We start from the raw sequence: 15479 nt of genomic DNA, 5'->3' as shown, positions 1-15479 counted from the left end.
TATCCGATAACAGCTGTGATTGCTGACGTCGTGGGGTGAATTTTGGCAGTAATATCCGATAACAGCTGTGGTTGCAGACGTCGTGGGGTGAATTTTGGCAGTAATATCCGATAACAGCTGTGATTGCTGACGTCGTGGGTTGAATTTTGGCAGTAATATCCGATAACAGCTGTGGTTGCAGACGTCGTGGGGTGAATTTTGGCAGTAATATCCGATAACAGCTGTGATTGCTGACGTCGTGGGTTGAATTTTGGCAGTAATATCCGATAACAGCTCTGATTGCCGACGTCGTGGGTTGAATTTTGGTAGTAATATCCAATAACAGCTCTGATTGCTGACGTCGTGGGTTGAATTTTGGTAGTAATATCCGATAACAGCTCTGATTGCCGACGTCGTGGGTTGAATTTTGGCAGTAATATCCGATAACAGCTGTGATTGCTGATGTTGTGCGTCTCCTCCTCAGCAAGATGGCTGCATTGCTGCGCGCACCAGCGGCGTCCTGCTGAAATGACGCAACCCACAGTTTGCGCTCCCTGAGCTCTCCGGTCCCGTTCCTCCACACTACGCAGATCCCGCCCGACACAGCCGGAAGACCGACTGGCGATCCCCCCGTGGACCGAGCGGATCCGGTTCGTCACAGTAAGTTGCCGGTGTGTGTGATCGTGGACGCGGTTCGTGGGGTGTCGCGGATCCGCGCTGCGTTTCTTTCTCGGTGGTGGTTGTTGTTGTTTGAATGCACGCGCATGTGTCCGTGCGTCGTTGTGGCGGTGTTTCCGTGGGTCGTGTCACGGTTTCTCTCCCGATTCGCGCTCAGACGGTCTTCGCTTTTCTTTTCTTTTTTTTCGGTTGTGTGCACGCGCTCGCTCGGCTCCTCCGTGAGGCCGTTGAAGGAAAAAAACAAACCAACCCCAAAACACTAAACTCGTTGTCAAACTGCGCACGCGCGGTTTGTGCGCTGCGGGGACAAAGCGCGCACGCGTGGCGCAGCTGGACGCAGCTGTTAGGCTCCAAAACACAACCGACCTTTTTTTTCTCGTGTAACAGCTACAGTGTGTTTCAATGTACAGCAACAGAGTTGCCAGATCGTAGGAGAAAACAAGCAGCCATCTGCAGAAAAGTCCTGCTGAAGTCCGCAGCTGTCTGTTTATATGATTTTAAAGGGCAAGTTCACAGTTTTTACCAGCTTTTTGTCACATTCAAACATGTTATCAGAAAAGCCTCTGAGTGCTCTGCTCACCTTTGACAACTGTGTTGCATGAGACAAATTTCTTGCCCACACACAGCTGAAAAGTCAATACATGGATATCAGTGAGGCGAGACGTGTGGGACAGCGGGATGGGACGGGCTTCCAGTCCTTCCTTATTTCCAATAGGCGCAGGTTGACAGATGAGAGCGGGCAGGAGAGTCTGTCGACTTATGATGTTTGCAGGTGACTTTGGGATGTATTGTTAGAGTTCGAAGCAGGTTAATGTGAGCCTGGAGACGTATCAGTAAACTCCGGAGAAAAGGGGAATGAAAGTCATTTGGAGCCATTCGGATTAGAGGTGTGTGTGATTGAAAGTGGATTCATGTAGTTGCAGGGATTAAAAGTTGTGAAGGCGGATCAGGTCGAATCCTCGTGTCCGTAACAGAAAGTGTGGTAAAGGACGAGAGTGCAGGTAGAGATTTGTTGCATAAGAATATCTCCCAGATGATAGAGAGACCAGTTATGTTGTATTGGCTTAGATCAGTGATTTTCAACCTTTTTTGAGCCGCGGCACCCTTTTTATATTTACAAAATCCTGTGGCACACCACCAACCAAAATAATATTATAATGCTATTACCTCTGGTTTTGCGCAAAATCAAAATATCATTATTATTATTATTATTATTAATAGAAAATCGATACAGAAAACACCGCATTTCGAAAATCCTCAAGCATTTTGCGCTCTGATATCAAGTAGGGCTGTCACGATTAGGAATTTCTGGAGACGATTAATTGTCAGACAAATAATTGCGATTGACGAATATATTGTCTATTTTTTTTTCTCTTTTTTTTGCCCTTCTTTATATTCTACTATTGTAGTATAATTACACAACTCTGGAAGAACGTTTGGCTTCTGTGAGTGGAGAACCTGGGAATGGTGCAACATTTTAATTTTTATCTTAATTTTATATACAGTCCCAACTTTTTCTGATTTGTGGTTGTTTCTGTTGCATTTCTGAAATTGTTTCTCCTCATCAGTCACGTTTTGTGCTTAAACACTGCATTAAGCTCAAGATTGAACAAATAAATACCTTTGGAAAATAACAGCTGTTAAAGTTCAGAGTTCTCACCTGCTTTTTGTGATCTGTGCGTCTGAACATTGTTTTTTTTTTTGTGGCTCAGTTCATTCATATATTCTCATTTTTTTTTAAATGTTTTTAAAGATATTTGACCATTTATTTCATCTCATGATCTCATAAATTCAGCATACGACGTGCACATGGTGTGAACAGACGGTAACGGCAGAATCACACCTTTAGAGAAAGTTCAGAGAGAAGTAAAGGCAGCTTCACGTTTTGTTTTGTTAACGTTCACTCGGGTTACAATCCTCTCTCTGCTCCACGCTCGCTGCGCACTGAACGTGTAGCGCCTGCATTCAGGAATCTCCCTCACCCACCCCCTCCCTCGCAGTCTGCAGCCTGTTAACTCCGCACGCGCGCACACAGGCACAGACACACACACCGACAGCTCCGCATTTTAGACGGCTTTTGAAGGAGACGGCACTGTTTTAATCGGCCGTCAGCCTCCTTGTTATTGTCCCGCCTTAAGACGAGAGCGATGCTGCAGCACGTTTGACATCAGATTCTGAGTCGTTTTATGCTTTGTGGATAAAATAAATAATTCACAGTAATCGCGAATATGAAAAATACCCACGGCACCCCGGTTGAGAATCACTGGCTTAGAGCAAGCTGCATGAACAAAAAGACAGCTGAAGATGCTGTGATGTTCTTCAGGCGTGATGAGGAGGACAGTGCAGGTCACATCATACACATACGTACATCTTTAACTGCTTATCCGGGATCATGTCACAGGGGTCATAATCATTTGGAGACAAAATCAGAGGTGAAACTGACATGGTTTGGACATGTCCAGAGGAGGGACCCAGGGTATATAGGGAGAAGGATGCTGAGGATGGAGCCACCAGGTAGGAGGACAAGAGGGAGGATAAAGATGATAACATGATAAAATCAATAAATACAAAAATAACACAAACATTTAAAAGAAAATCAAGCTAAAATGCAATTTTAAAAAGGTGAGTCTTAAGTTGCTTTTTAAAAACATCGACAGAGTCTATCGAGCGAAGGGAGCAGGGAAGCTCATTCCAAAGGCGCGGCGCCACGGCTTTAAAAGATCTGTCCCCTCGAGTTTTAAAACAAGTACGGGGAACCATCAGCAGGTTCAGGTTGAAGTGTTTATGGATGTGCTGAGGGAGGACATGCAGGTGGTTGGTGAGACAGAGGAAGATACAGAGGACAGGGTGAGATGGAGAATAATGATGTGATGTTGCGCCCCCTAACGGGAGCAGCTGAAGGAAGGTGAATAGTGCTAAATAGCTGAAGAGTGCTAAGTACATAATCCAAGTTTTCTGAACCTTAAAATCGTGTCGTGTAGCCGCCGGTGATAGTTAGTGGTTTAGTTAGCTGAAGATTCACCATCAGCCCGTTTTGTTCATTGTTCAAGTTCAGTTTGGAAAAAAGAAATCTGTGTGTTTGCTGGTTTGGCTAATAAACAAACGTCACTTCTGCTTTTATGTTAGCAGAGATACTCATAGCGTACTTTACTACCACGTGCTGTACTACCGTGTGCTTTACTGTATGTACCTGTATTATGTATGTGGCCTGATTATTATTTGCTATATCTTTGATATGATGCTCATAAATTTTAAAATGATAAAGGATTTGCAGAAACACGAGCGACATTGGCTGTCAACAAACTGACCAGAGTTAACTTCTGTAAAGCAGTGTTTGATATATATATACAGTAGTGTTCAGAATAATAGTAGTGCTATGTGACTAAAAAGATTAATCCAGGTTTTGAGTATATTTCTTATTGTTACATGGGAAACACAAATCCAACAAGACCAAGCATTCATGATATGCACACTCTTAAGGCTATGAAATTGGGCTATTAGTAAAAAAAGTAGAAAAGGGGGTGTTCACAATAATAGTAGCATCTGCTGTTGACACTACAAACTCAAAACTATTATGTTCAAACTGCTTTTTTAGCAATCCTGTGAATCACTAAACTAGTATTTAGTTGTATAACCACAGTTTTTCATGATTTCTTCACATCTGCGAGGCATTAATTTTGTTGGTTTGGAACCAAGATTTTGCTCATTTACTAGTGTGCTTGGGGTCATTGTGTTGTTGAAACACCCATTTCAAGGGCATGTCCTCTTCAGCATAAGGCAACATGACCTCTTCAATTATTCTGACATATCCAAACTGATCCATGATACCTGGTATGCGATATACGAGGTCTGTCAATAAAGTATAGGTCCTTTTTATTTTTTTCAAAAACTATATGGATTTCATTCATATGTATTTACGTCAGACATGTTTGAACCCTCGTGCGCATGCGTGAGTTTTTCCACGCCTGTCGGTGACGTCATTCGCCTGTGAGCACGCCTTGGGAAGGAGTGGTCCCGCCCCCTTGTCGGATTTTCATTGTCTGGAAATGGCGGAATGAAAAGGACTTTTTTTCCATCAGAATTTTTTCAGAAGCTGTTTGAGACTGTGCACCTGGAAACCATTCGAAAAATGAATGAATGAATGAAATCCATATAGTTTTTGAAAAAAATAAAAAGGACCGTTACTTTATTGACAGACCTCGTATAGGTCCAACACCATAGTAGGAGAAACATGCCCATATCATGATGCTTGCACCACCATGCTTCACTGTCTTCACTGTGAACTGTGGCTTGAATTCAGAGTTTGGGGGTCGTCTCACAAACTGTCTGCAGAGGGATTTAACAGAGGGACTTTGCGGGGGATTCTTGCAAATAAATTAGCTTCACACAGGCGTCTTCTAACTGTCACAGCACTTACAGGTAACTTCAGACTGTCTTTGATCATCCTGGAGCTGATCAGTGGGTGAGCCTTTGCCATTCTGGTTATTCTTCTATCCATTTTGATGGTTGTTTTCCGTTTTCTTCCACGCGTCTGTTTTTTTTTTTTAAAGCATTGGAGATCATTGTAGATGAACAGCTTATAATTTTTTGCACCTGTGTATAGGTTTTCCCCTCTCCAATCAACTTTTTAATCATACTGCGCTGTTCTTCTGAACGATGTCTTGAATGTCCCATTTTCCTCAGGCTTTCAAAGAGAAAAGCATGTTCAACAGGTGCTGGCTTCATCCTTAAATAGGGGACACCTGATTCACACCTGTTTGTTCCACAAAATTGACGAACTCACTGACTGAATGCCACACTACTATTATTGTGAACACCCCCTTTTCTACTTTTTTTTTACTAATAGCCCAATTTCATAGCCTTAAGAGTGTGCATATCATGAATGCTTGATCTTGTTGGATTTGTGAGAATCTACTGAATCTACTGGTACCTTGTTTCCCATGTAACAATAAGAAATATACTCAAAACCTGGATTACTCTTTTTAGTCACATAGCACTGCTATTATTCTGAACACTACTGTGTGTGTGTGTGTATGTGTATATATATATATATATATGTATATGTATATATGTATATATATATATATATATATATGTATATGTATATGTATATATATATATTATACGTATAATCTGTTTCCACACATTATGTCATGAATGTTCCTGATGCTCGCTGGCGTGATTCCGTTGTGTCTGTGGGTCTGTGTGACTCCTCTCCTCTTCACTCTCGTGTCTCGGGGATTTCTTGCTGAAGTAATTTTCCAAAGTACAACCAACAAGGAATTCAGCAGGAAACAGTCTAAAAATATTGATTTGAAAATGATTTTGACTGGCATCTTCTGGTGACTTGAATGAACTGCCACAGTCGTACACCACCACCAAACTGAATCAAAATGGCTTTTAAGATGTCCTGCTGACAAATAAACATTTCCACAAACAGCAACCTGAGAACATTTTCCATGTGACAAATTGATGTCAGTATTGCATCATTTTTATTTGTACTAAAATGGCCAAAGAAAATGAAAACTGTAAATGATAAAAGGAAAAAAAAACATTATGTTGTGGAATTAAATAAACGGTTGTATGAACACCTCACTTTGTTTAAAACCACTTTAAAATATGACTTGGTAACTAAAAATCATGCTGTAAATCAGAGGAATATTGGTCCCTGTGGAGTTTGCGTGTTCTCCCTGTGCCCGTGTGGGTTCCAGCTTCCTCCCACATCCACAGACACGCAGGTTCAGTGGACTGGAGACTGTCCGTGTGTGTCCCTGTGACAGATTGGCTTCCTGTTCAGAGTGAACCTGCCTCTCGTCATGTGACTGCTGGGATCGGCTCCGCCCCCGTGGCCCTTAACTGGAGTAAGTGGGGAGAGAAGATGAGTGAGTGAGTGAATCCCTTTGTTTTCACTCGGTGTCGCCACAACAAAGCCGAGGTGGATCTGCATGTTGATTTGGCACAAGTTTTACGCCGGCTGTCTTCCATGATGCATCTCCACATTACATGGAGAGATGTGGCAGGGATGGGGTTTGAACCAGGAACCTTCAGCAGTGAAACCAAGCACATGAACCACTTGTCCAACACCCCCCCTGCTGCCCCGTATATCAACCGAATGGATAAACCGAATGTTTACTCTTTGCGTATTCAGTGTTTACTCGGTATTTACTCTGGGAGTACTCGGTGTTTAATCTGTGCATACTCGGTGTTTACTCTGCGAGTACTCGGTGTTTACTCTGTGCGTACTCGGTGTTTACTCTGTGCGTACTCGGTGTTTGCTCTGCGAGTACTCGGTGTTTACTCTGTGCGTACTCGGTGTGTACTCAGTGTTTACTCTGTGTTTACCCGGTGCGTACTCGGTGTGTACTCAGTGTTTACTCTGTGTTTACCCGGTGCGTACTCGGTGTTTACTCTGTGTTTACCCGGTGCGTACCCGGTGCGTACTCGGTGTGTACTCAGTGTTTACTCTGTGTTTACCCGGTGTGTACTCGGGGTGTAGTCAGTGTTTACTCTGTGTTTACCCGGTGCGTACTCGGTGTGTACTCAGTGTTTACTCTGTGTTTACCCGGTGCGTACTCAGTGTTTACCCGGTGCGTACTCGGTGTTTACCCGGTGCGTACTCTGTGCATACTCGGTGTGTACTCGGTGCGTACTCGGTGCATACTCGGTGTGTACTCGGTGCGCACTCTGTGTTTACTTGGTGTGTCCTCTGTGTTTACTCTGTGCATACGCAGTGCGTACTCAGTGTCGTCGCTGTGTTGATTGGCTGTAGGAAATTTCACGACTCACGTGGACTTTGGTTATTTTTCTTTGGATGTTGGAAACAAGCCCAAAATAAGTAGCAGCTTGATTTGTACATCAGGGCAGCCGGTCCTGTGGGGGCGCTGCAGAGTGCAGCTTTTCTTTCCTCTGTAACGTGACATCATGGAGCTGACAGGTTCCGATGTTCCCTGAATAAAAATCAGCCTGTCTGAGGACAGACTCTGTCGTTCTTTTATCGGAGTTGAAAAAGAAGCTTTAGTCTTTTTCTTGTTTTATGTGTTTTCATGAATTTATGTACTGCGTCAAACATTTTTTGGGGGTTGTTGTGTGAGTGTGTGTGTGTATATGTTTTTTTTTTTTTAATGTGTCAACATAACAAAAATTAAGTAAAGTTCTTTTCACATGTCAAACAATCAGATGTTAACTGTTTGTGAACCCATTTAAAATGCTAGTTTACACTGACACACACACACACACCATGTTAAAATGTTTTTTATTTATTTTAGTTTTCTTTTACCTTTGGGTGGTGGAGGTGGGGGGTTAGATTGAGGAAGTTGTGAACCGTATTTATAGATCAGACAGAATTAGTTTTTAAATCAATTACTCTGGTACCAATTACTCAGTTCAGATTAATTGCTAATTAACTGTTAATTAGAGTCATTGTTTACAGCCCAGACTGATACTAACCTTGTTTTGTGTATTGGATAGACGCCACCTATGCTTCACCTATGCATTACAGCATCATACAGCATCTCTTTGTGCAAAGTGCACTGTATAGTTGAACGATGCACAGAGACACTATCTGCAGCAAGATCATGTTGTATGTCTTTAGAACAGGTCTGTGGGTTGACTATGACTGTTCCCACCATCCTTCACTTCAGCTTATCTGAGATTTTTCTTGGCCTGCCACTTCGGGCCTTAACTAGTACCGTGCCTGTGGTCTTCCATTTCCTCACTATGTTCCTCACAGTGGAGACTGACAGCTGAAATCTGAGATAGCTTTTTGTATCCTTCCCCTAAACCATGATGTTGAACAATCTTTGTTTTCAGCTCATTTAAGAGTTGTTTAGAGGCTCCCATGTTGCCACTCATTACAAGAGATGCAAAGAGGGGAAACATTTGTAAATGGCCACCTTAAATACCCTTTCTCATGATTGGATTCACCTGTGTAAGGAGGTCAAGGGTCAATGAGCTTATCAAACCAATTTTGTGTTCCAGTAATTAGTGCAAAATGTATTCAAATAAATAAAATGACAAGGGTGCCCAAATTTATGCACCTGCTTTAGTTTGTTTCAATAATTATTACACACTTTCTGTAAATCTTATGAACTTAATTTCACTTCTCAAATATCAGTGTGTTTGTCTGCTATATGATATAGTTAACTGAAATTTCTGATCCAGACAACCAAGGATTTTAAAAAGGAAAATCATGAAAATTATCAGGGGTGCCCAAACTTTTACATACAACTGTATCTGTGGCTGAGACAGATTGACTGAAGTGCAGTTTGAAGCAGAAACATGGATGGTGATAATCGGTGAACCGCGGCTAATGACGCATGTGCAGTGAAGGCAGGGTGGACCGATTTTAGGGGGGACTGTTTGGGCTGTGACACCGGCCTTGGCTGGGGCAGTAACCTGCGTTGGGCTGGTGTCCTGCCCAGTGGGAGTTGACTCTGTTCTGCTTCACGCTGCAGAATCTGGAAGTGAGCCAGACACCAGCGGGCCCCAGGGCCTACAGAAGACTGACTTTCTTTTGGGTTTGCAGAGTCATTTGCAGTGGTGACTAAAACTTTTCTCATCTATATCCTGCATTGTTTAGAATTCCAGCTTTACTTTCCCATTCTGTTGTGTAATTTTTCCCATATTGGTGATATATTTGGCATCTTGTTTCTTCATGTCATTACCAGCTGTGATGGCAGCTGTAACAATGAGATGACCCCAAAACAGGAATGGGAACCGGAAGAGCACCACCAGAGTCCTATAGAATCACCTCCAGAAGCCCAAAGGTGTGAATGTCTCTGACCAAACCATCAGAAACAAGACTCCATGAGGGCCTAATGTACTGTAGGGGGCACTTTGCTCACTGGCTGGCACTGTGGAGCTTGATTGGCATTGGCCATAGAACAGCAGAATTGGCGGAGAACCATGTTCTGCCCGTAACATCATCGAGGTCTGGGCCTGGGTTAACAACACAGCCACTGGTGCCATTGCCCAACAGGTTGCTGGTGGAAATTGGGCTACTGCTGGGCGAAGAAGAAGAAGAGGATGATAGCATGTAGACACGCTATCGTCCTCTTGGCCACCTTAAATACCCTTGACAGTGGGAGAAGAGGAAAACTAGAGGGGTGGAAGTGAGAGTTGGGACTTTGAATGTTGGCAGTCTGACTGGTAAAGGGAGAGAGCTGGCTGATATGATGGAGAGGAGAAAGGCAGACATATTGTGTGTGCAAGAGACCAAGTGGAAGGGAAGTAAGAGCAGGAGCATAGGCAGTGGGTTCAAGTTCAAGTTGTTGTATCATGGTGAGGATAGGAAGAGAAATGGTGTTGGGGTCATTTTAAAGGAAGAGTATGTTAAGAGTATGAAGATGTGTAATGAGAGAGTGATGAGTGTGAAGTTGGAAACTGAAGGGGTGATGATGAATATCATCAGTGCATATGTCCCACAGGTAGGAGTGAGTTAGATGAGGTGGTGGAAAGCGAAAGAGTGGTGATAGGAGCGGACTTCAATGGGCATGTTGGTGAAGGGAACAGAGGTGATGAGGAAGGAATGAGTAGATATGCTTTCAAGGACAGGAATGAGGAAGGACAGATGGTAGTTGATTTTGCAGAAACGATGGAAATGGCTGTGGTGAACTCCTACTTTAAGAAAAGGGAGGAGCACAGGGTGACATATAAGAGTGGAGAAAGGTGCACACAGGTGGACTACATTCTGCAAAGGTAAATGGACTGCATTTATATAGCGCTTTTACATCTGCATCAGATGCTTAAAGTGCTTTACACATCAATGCCTCACATTCACCCCTGCCATGCAAGGTGCCCACTACACACCAGGAGCAACTAGGGGATTAAGGATCTTGGCCAAGGGCCCTTAGTGATTTTCCAGTCAGGCTGGGATTTGAACCGAGGATCTTCTGGTCTCAAGCCCAACACTTAACCACTAGACCATCAACTCCCCCTAGGAGGTGCAAACTAAAAGAAATCAGAGACTGTAAGGTGGTGGCAGGAGAGAGTGTAGCTAGACATCATAGGATGGTGGTTTGTAGGATGACTTTAGAGGTGAAGAATAAGAGAGTGAGAGCTCAACAAAGAATCAAATCATGGAAGGTGAAGGGTAAGACTGTTGTATGAAATTTAATGAGCAGGTGAGAGAGGCACTAGATGGAGGAGAAGCAGTTTTGGACACCTGGAAAAGTACTGCAAATGTGGTGAGAGAAACAGACAGGAAGGTACTGGGTGAGACATCTGGACAGTGGAAGGAAGACAAGGAGACCTGGTGGTGGGACGAAGAAAGCATAAGGAGAAAGAGGTTGGCAAAAAAGTTTTGGGATAGTTGGAGAGATGAAGAAAGTGGACAACAGTATAAGGAGATGTGGAAAAAAAGCAAAAAGAGAAGTAGCAAAAGCTAAAGAAAAGGCATGTAATGAGCTGTACAAGAAGTTGAATAGTAAGGAAGGAGAAAAGGTCTTGTACCGATTGGCCAGGCAAAGGGACAGAGCTGGAAATGATGTGCAGCAGGTTAGGGTGGTAAAAGATGCAGATGGTAATGTGCTGACAAGTGAGGAGAGTGTGTTGAGAAGGTGGAGGAAACATTTTGAGGAGCTGTTGAATGAAGAAAATGAGAGAGAGAAAAGGCTGGATGATGTGGGGAGAGTAAATCGGGAACTACAAGAGATTAGTAAGGATGAAGTGAAGGCAGCTATGAAGAGGATGAAGAGTGGAAAGGCAGTTGGTCCAGATGACATTCCAGTGGATGCATGGAAATGTCTAGGAGAGATGGCAGTGGAGTTTCTAACCAGATTGTTTAATAAAATCTTGGAAAGTGAGAGAATGCCTGAGGAGTGGCGATGAAGTGTGCTGGTTCCTATTTTTAAGAACAATGGTGATGTGCAGAGCTGCAGTAACTACAGAGGCATAAAGTTGACCAGCCACAGCATGAAATTATGGGAAAGAGTAGTAGAAGCTAGGCTTAGAAAACCAATGAAGATCTGTGAGCAGGAATATGGTTTCCTGCTGAGAAAGAGCACTACGGATGCATTGTTTGCTCTGAGAATACTGATGGCGAAGTATAGAGAAGGCAAGAACGAGTTACATTGTGTGTTTATAGATTTAGAGAAAGCTTATGACACAGTGCCAAGAGAAGAGTTGTGCTATTGTTTGTCGAAGTCTGGAGTGGCAGAGAAGTATGTGAGGGTAGTGCAGGACATGTGCAGTAGTGTTCAGGATAATAGTAGTGCTATGTGACTAAAAAGATTAATCCAGGTTTTGAGTATATTTCTTATTGTTACATGGGAAACAAGGTACCAGTAGATTCAGTAAATTCTCAAAAATCCAACAAGACCAAGCATTCATGATCTGCACACTCTTAAGGCTATGAAATTGGGCTATTAGTAAAAAAAAAAAAAAAAAAAAGTAGAAAAGGGCGTGTTCACAAGTTTGTCAATTTTGTGTAACAAACAGGTGTGAATCAGGTATCCCCTATTAAGGATGAAGCCAGCACCTGTTGAACATGCTTTCTGTTTGAAAACCTGAGGAAAATGGGACGTTCAAGACATTGTTCAGAAGAACAGCGTAGTTTGATTAAAAAGTTGATTGGACAGGGGAAAACTTATAGGCAGGTGCAGAAAAGCTGTTCATCTACAATGATCTCCAATGCTTTAAAATGGACAAAAAAAAACAAAAACAAAACAGAAAACAACCATCAAAATGGATAGAAGAATAACCAGAATGGCAAAGGCTCACCCATTGATCAGCTCCAGGATGATCAAAGACAGTCTGGAGTTACCTGTAAGTGCTGTGACAATTTTGTGGACTGATGAGAGTAAAATTGTTCTTTTTGGGTCCAAGGGCCACAGACAGTTTGTGAGACAACCTCCAAACTCTGAATTCAATCCACAGTTCACAGTGAAGACAGTGAAGCATGGTGGTGCAATCATCATGATATGGGCATGTTTCTCCTACTATGGTGTTGGGCCTATATATCGCATACCAGGTATCATGGGTCAGTTTGGATATGTCAGAATACTTGAAGAGGTCATGTTGCCTTATGCTGAAGAGGACATGCCCTTGAAATGGGTGTTTCAACAAGACAATGACCCCAAGCACACTAGTAACCGAGCAAAATCTTGGTTCCAAACCAACAAAATTAATGTCTCGCACATGTGAAGAAATCATGAAAAACTGTGGTTATACAACTAAATACTAGTTTAGTGATTCATAGCAGTTTCAACATAATCGTTTTGAGTTTGTAGCATCAACAGCAGATGCTACTATTATTGTGAACATCACCTTTTCTAATTCTTTTTACTAATAGCCCAATTTCATAGCCTTAAGCGTGTGCATATCATGAATGTTTGGTGTTGTTGGATTTGTGTTTCCCATGTAACAATAAGAAATATACTCAAAACCTGGATTAATCTTTTTAGTCACATAGCACTACTATTATTCTGAACACTACAAGGACAGTGTGACAGCGGTGAGATGTGCAGTAGGAATGACAGACTCGTTCAAGGTGGAGCTGGGATTGCACAAAGGATCAGCTCTGAGTTTTCTTGTTTGCAATGGTGATGGACAGGTTGACGGATGAGATCAGACAGGAGTCTCCATGGACTATGATGTTTGCAGATGACATTGTGATCTGTAGTGAGAGTAGAGAGCAGGTTGTGTCTAGTCTGGAGAGGTGTAGATCTACTCTGGTGAGAAGGGGAATGAAAGTCAGTTGGAGCGAGACTGAGTCCATGTGTGTGAATGAGAGGGAGCCCAGTGGAATAGTGCAGTTACAAGGAGTTGAAGTGGTGAAAGTAGATGAGTTTAAATACTTGGGTTCAACTGTCCAAAGTAATGGAGAGTGTGGCAGAGAGGTGAAGAAGACATTGCAGGCAGGGTGGAGTGGGTGGAGAAAGGTGGCAGGAGTGATTTGTGACCGAAGAATATCTGCAAGAGTGAAGGGGAAAGTCTGCATGACAGTAGTGAGACCAGCTATGTTGGACGGCTTAGAGACCATGGCACTAACAAAAAGACAGGAGGCGGAGCTGAAGATGTTCAGATTCTCTTTGGGAGTGATGAGAATGGACAGGATTAGGAATCAACATATCAGAGGGACAGCTCAGGTCGGACAGTTTGGATACAAAGTCAGAGAGGTGAGGCTGAGATGGTTTGGACGTGCAGAGGAGGGACCCAGGGTATATAGGGAGAAAGATGCTGAGGATGGAGCCACCAGGCAGGAGGAGAAAAGGGAGGACAAAGAGGAGGTTTATGGCTGTGCTGAGAGAGGACATGCAGGTGGTTGGAGAGACAGAGGAAGGTACAGAAGACAGGGTGAGATGGAAACGATCGATCGATTGTGGCGCCCCCTAACGGGAGCAGCTGGAACAAGAAGAACTCATCCACCCACTCGCTCATTTATCTACATTTTTACTGCATACGCTGTCACTACATTGTCACCGTTGCAGGGAAAAGGTAAAGCAGTTTTACCCCTGGGAAGTCTCACAATATTACATCCTGGAAGGTTTGGATAGGTGCTGTACATCATGACCTCACATGATGATGATGTTGATAAACTTTATTGGCCACAAGAGGAAATTCGTCTTCGGTTTGTTGCAGCATTATAAAGTCAAATAAAACATGAAATTTCAGATCAATAAAACTCCATGTCCTTTTCACAGTGGACTTGTTTATTTCTGACCTTTGGACAAATGCTTATTTTTGTTTTCTGTAATGCTGATGTTTTTCACACGAGAGGCAGACAGGTTTTATGAGCTGTTTGTTATTGACTGATACTCTGAGTCTTGGTGTCTCAGTCAGTATCAGGGAAAGAAAAACTTTGAGTCTCCAGATGGAACTGCAGCAGTGGAAAATAGTTTCTCAGTTGATTCGTCGTTTTTCTGCTTCCTTCTTGAATATGATGGTTTCCGGTTAGGGGAGGTGATGGTCTCGTGGTTAAGCGTTGGGCTTTGGACCAGAGAATCCTTGGTTCAAATCCCAGCATGACTGGAAAATCCCTAAGGACCCTTGGGCAAGGTCCTTAATCCCCTACTTGCTCCCGGTGTGTAGTGGGCGTTTTGTATGGCAGCAGCCTGACATTGGGGTGAATGTGAGGCATTATGTAAAGCACTTTGAGCGTCTGATGCAGATGGAAAAGTGCTATATAAATACAATCCATTCACTGATCTTCTTTAATGTCGCTGCAAGGCTGAGCTGCGAGTGTGTGTGTATATATATATATATATATATATATATATATATATATATATATATATATATATATATATATATACCAGTTTCTGTCCTTCTGTGGACCAAACAACAACTTATGGTTAATCTTGAAAATAATCAATGGGTTCATTGATAATGAAAATAACCGAGTTGCAGCCTGAAGAATATGTTCAGATTTTATTAGCTTTTTGTGTTGAAAGATTTTCTTCCACAATTTATCCAGTAATAGCTTTTGAATTTTTGGCACCTATATGTTCTTTCTACATTGGGATTTATTTTTGTTATACTTTCTATGACAAAATATTTGAATCCATGGTTGAAAGTTACTCTTAGACTTTATGGTTATGATTTAGTGGTTAACTAACCAAAGGAAAATCAACCGATCAGAAGATAATAAACTATTAAAAACACAAGATTACTTAATTAATTAATACTTTTTTACATAATTTATGAAAATAATCTTTAGTTGCAGCCTCGTGTAGATCTGTATGTGTGTGCTGAAACATTCGTCTGATATTTTGTAAGATAAATGATGATAATCTAATTATTTACAGCTCCAGTTCGTGGTGGACTTGGGGAAGCACAGCGTGTTCTATCACCAAAGATAAGCAGAGAGGAATGACCAGAACACA

The 15479-nt window shown here is 42.5% G+C and overlaps 1 protein-coding gene across 1 annotated transcript in view; it reads left to right on the top strand.

Annotated features, from left to right (window-relative positions):
* Positions 1-451: 451 nt before the first annotated feature.
* zgc:92140 (uncharacterized protein LOC447854 homolog) overlaps positions 452-15479 on the top strand; it is a 116209-nt gene continuing 101181 nt past the window's right edge. Inside the window, exon 1 of the mRNA XM_034180201.1 lies at positions 452-639. The gene's annotated coding sequence lies outside the window, so the exon portion shown is untranslated. The remainder of the gene's footprint in view (positions 640-15479) is intronic.

The sequence above is a fragment of the Thalassophryne amazonica genome, chromosome 10 (assembly GCF_902500255.1).
Source record: "Thalassophryne amazonica chromosome 10, fThaAma1.1, whole genome shotgun sequence".
In the NCBI taxonomy this organism is placed as follows: domain Eukaryota; kingdom Metazoa; phylum Chordata; class Actinopteri; order Batrachoidiformes; family Batrachoididae; genus Thalassophryne; species Thalassophryne amazonica.
This window is presented reverse-complemented; position numbering and strand designations above follow the sequence as displayed.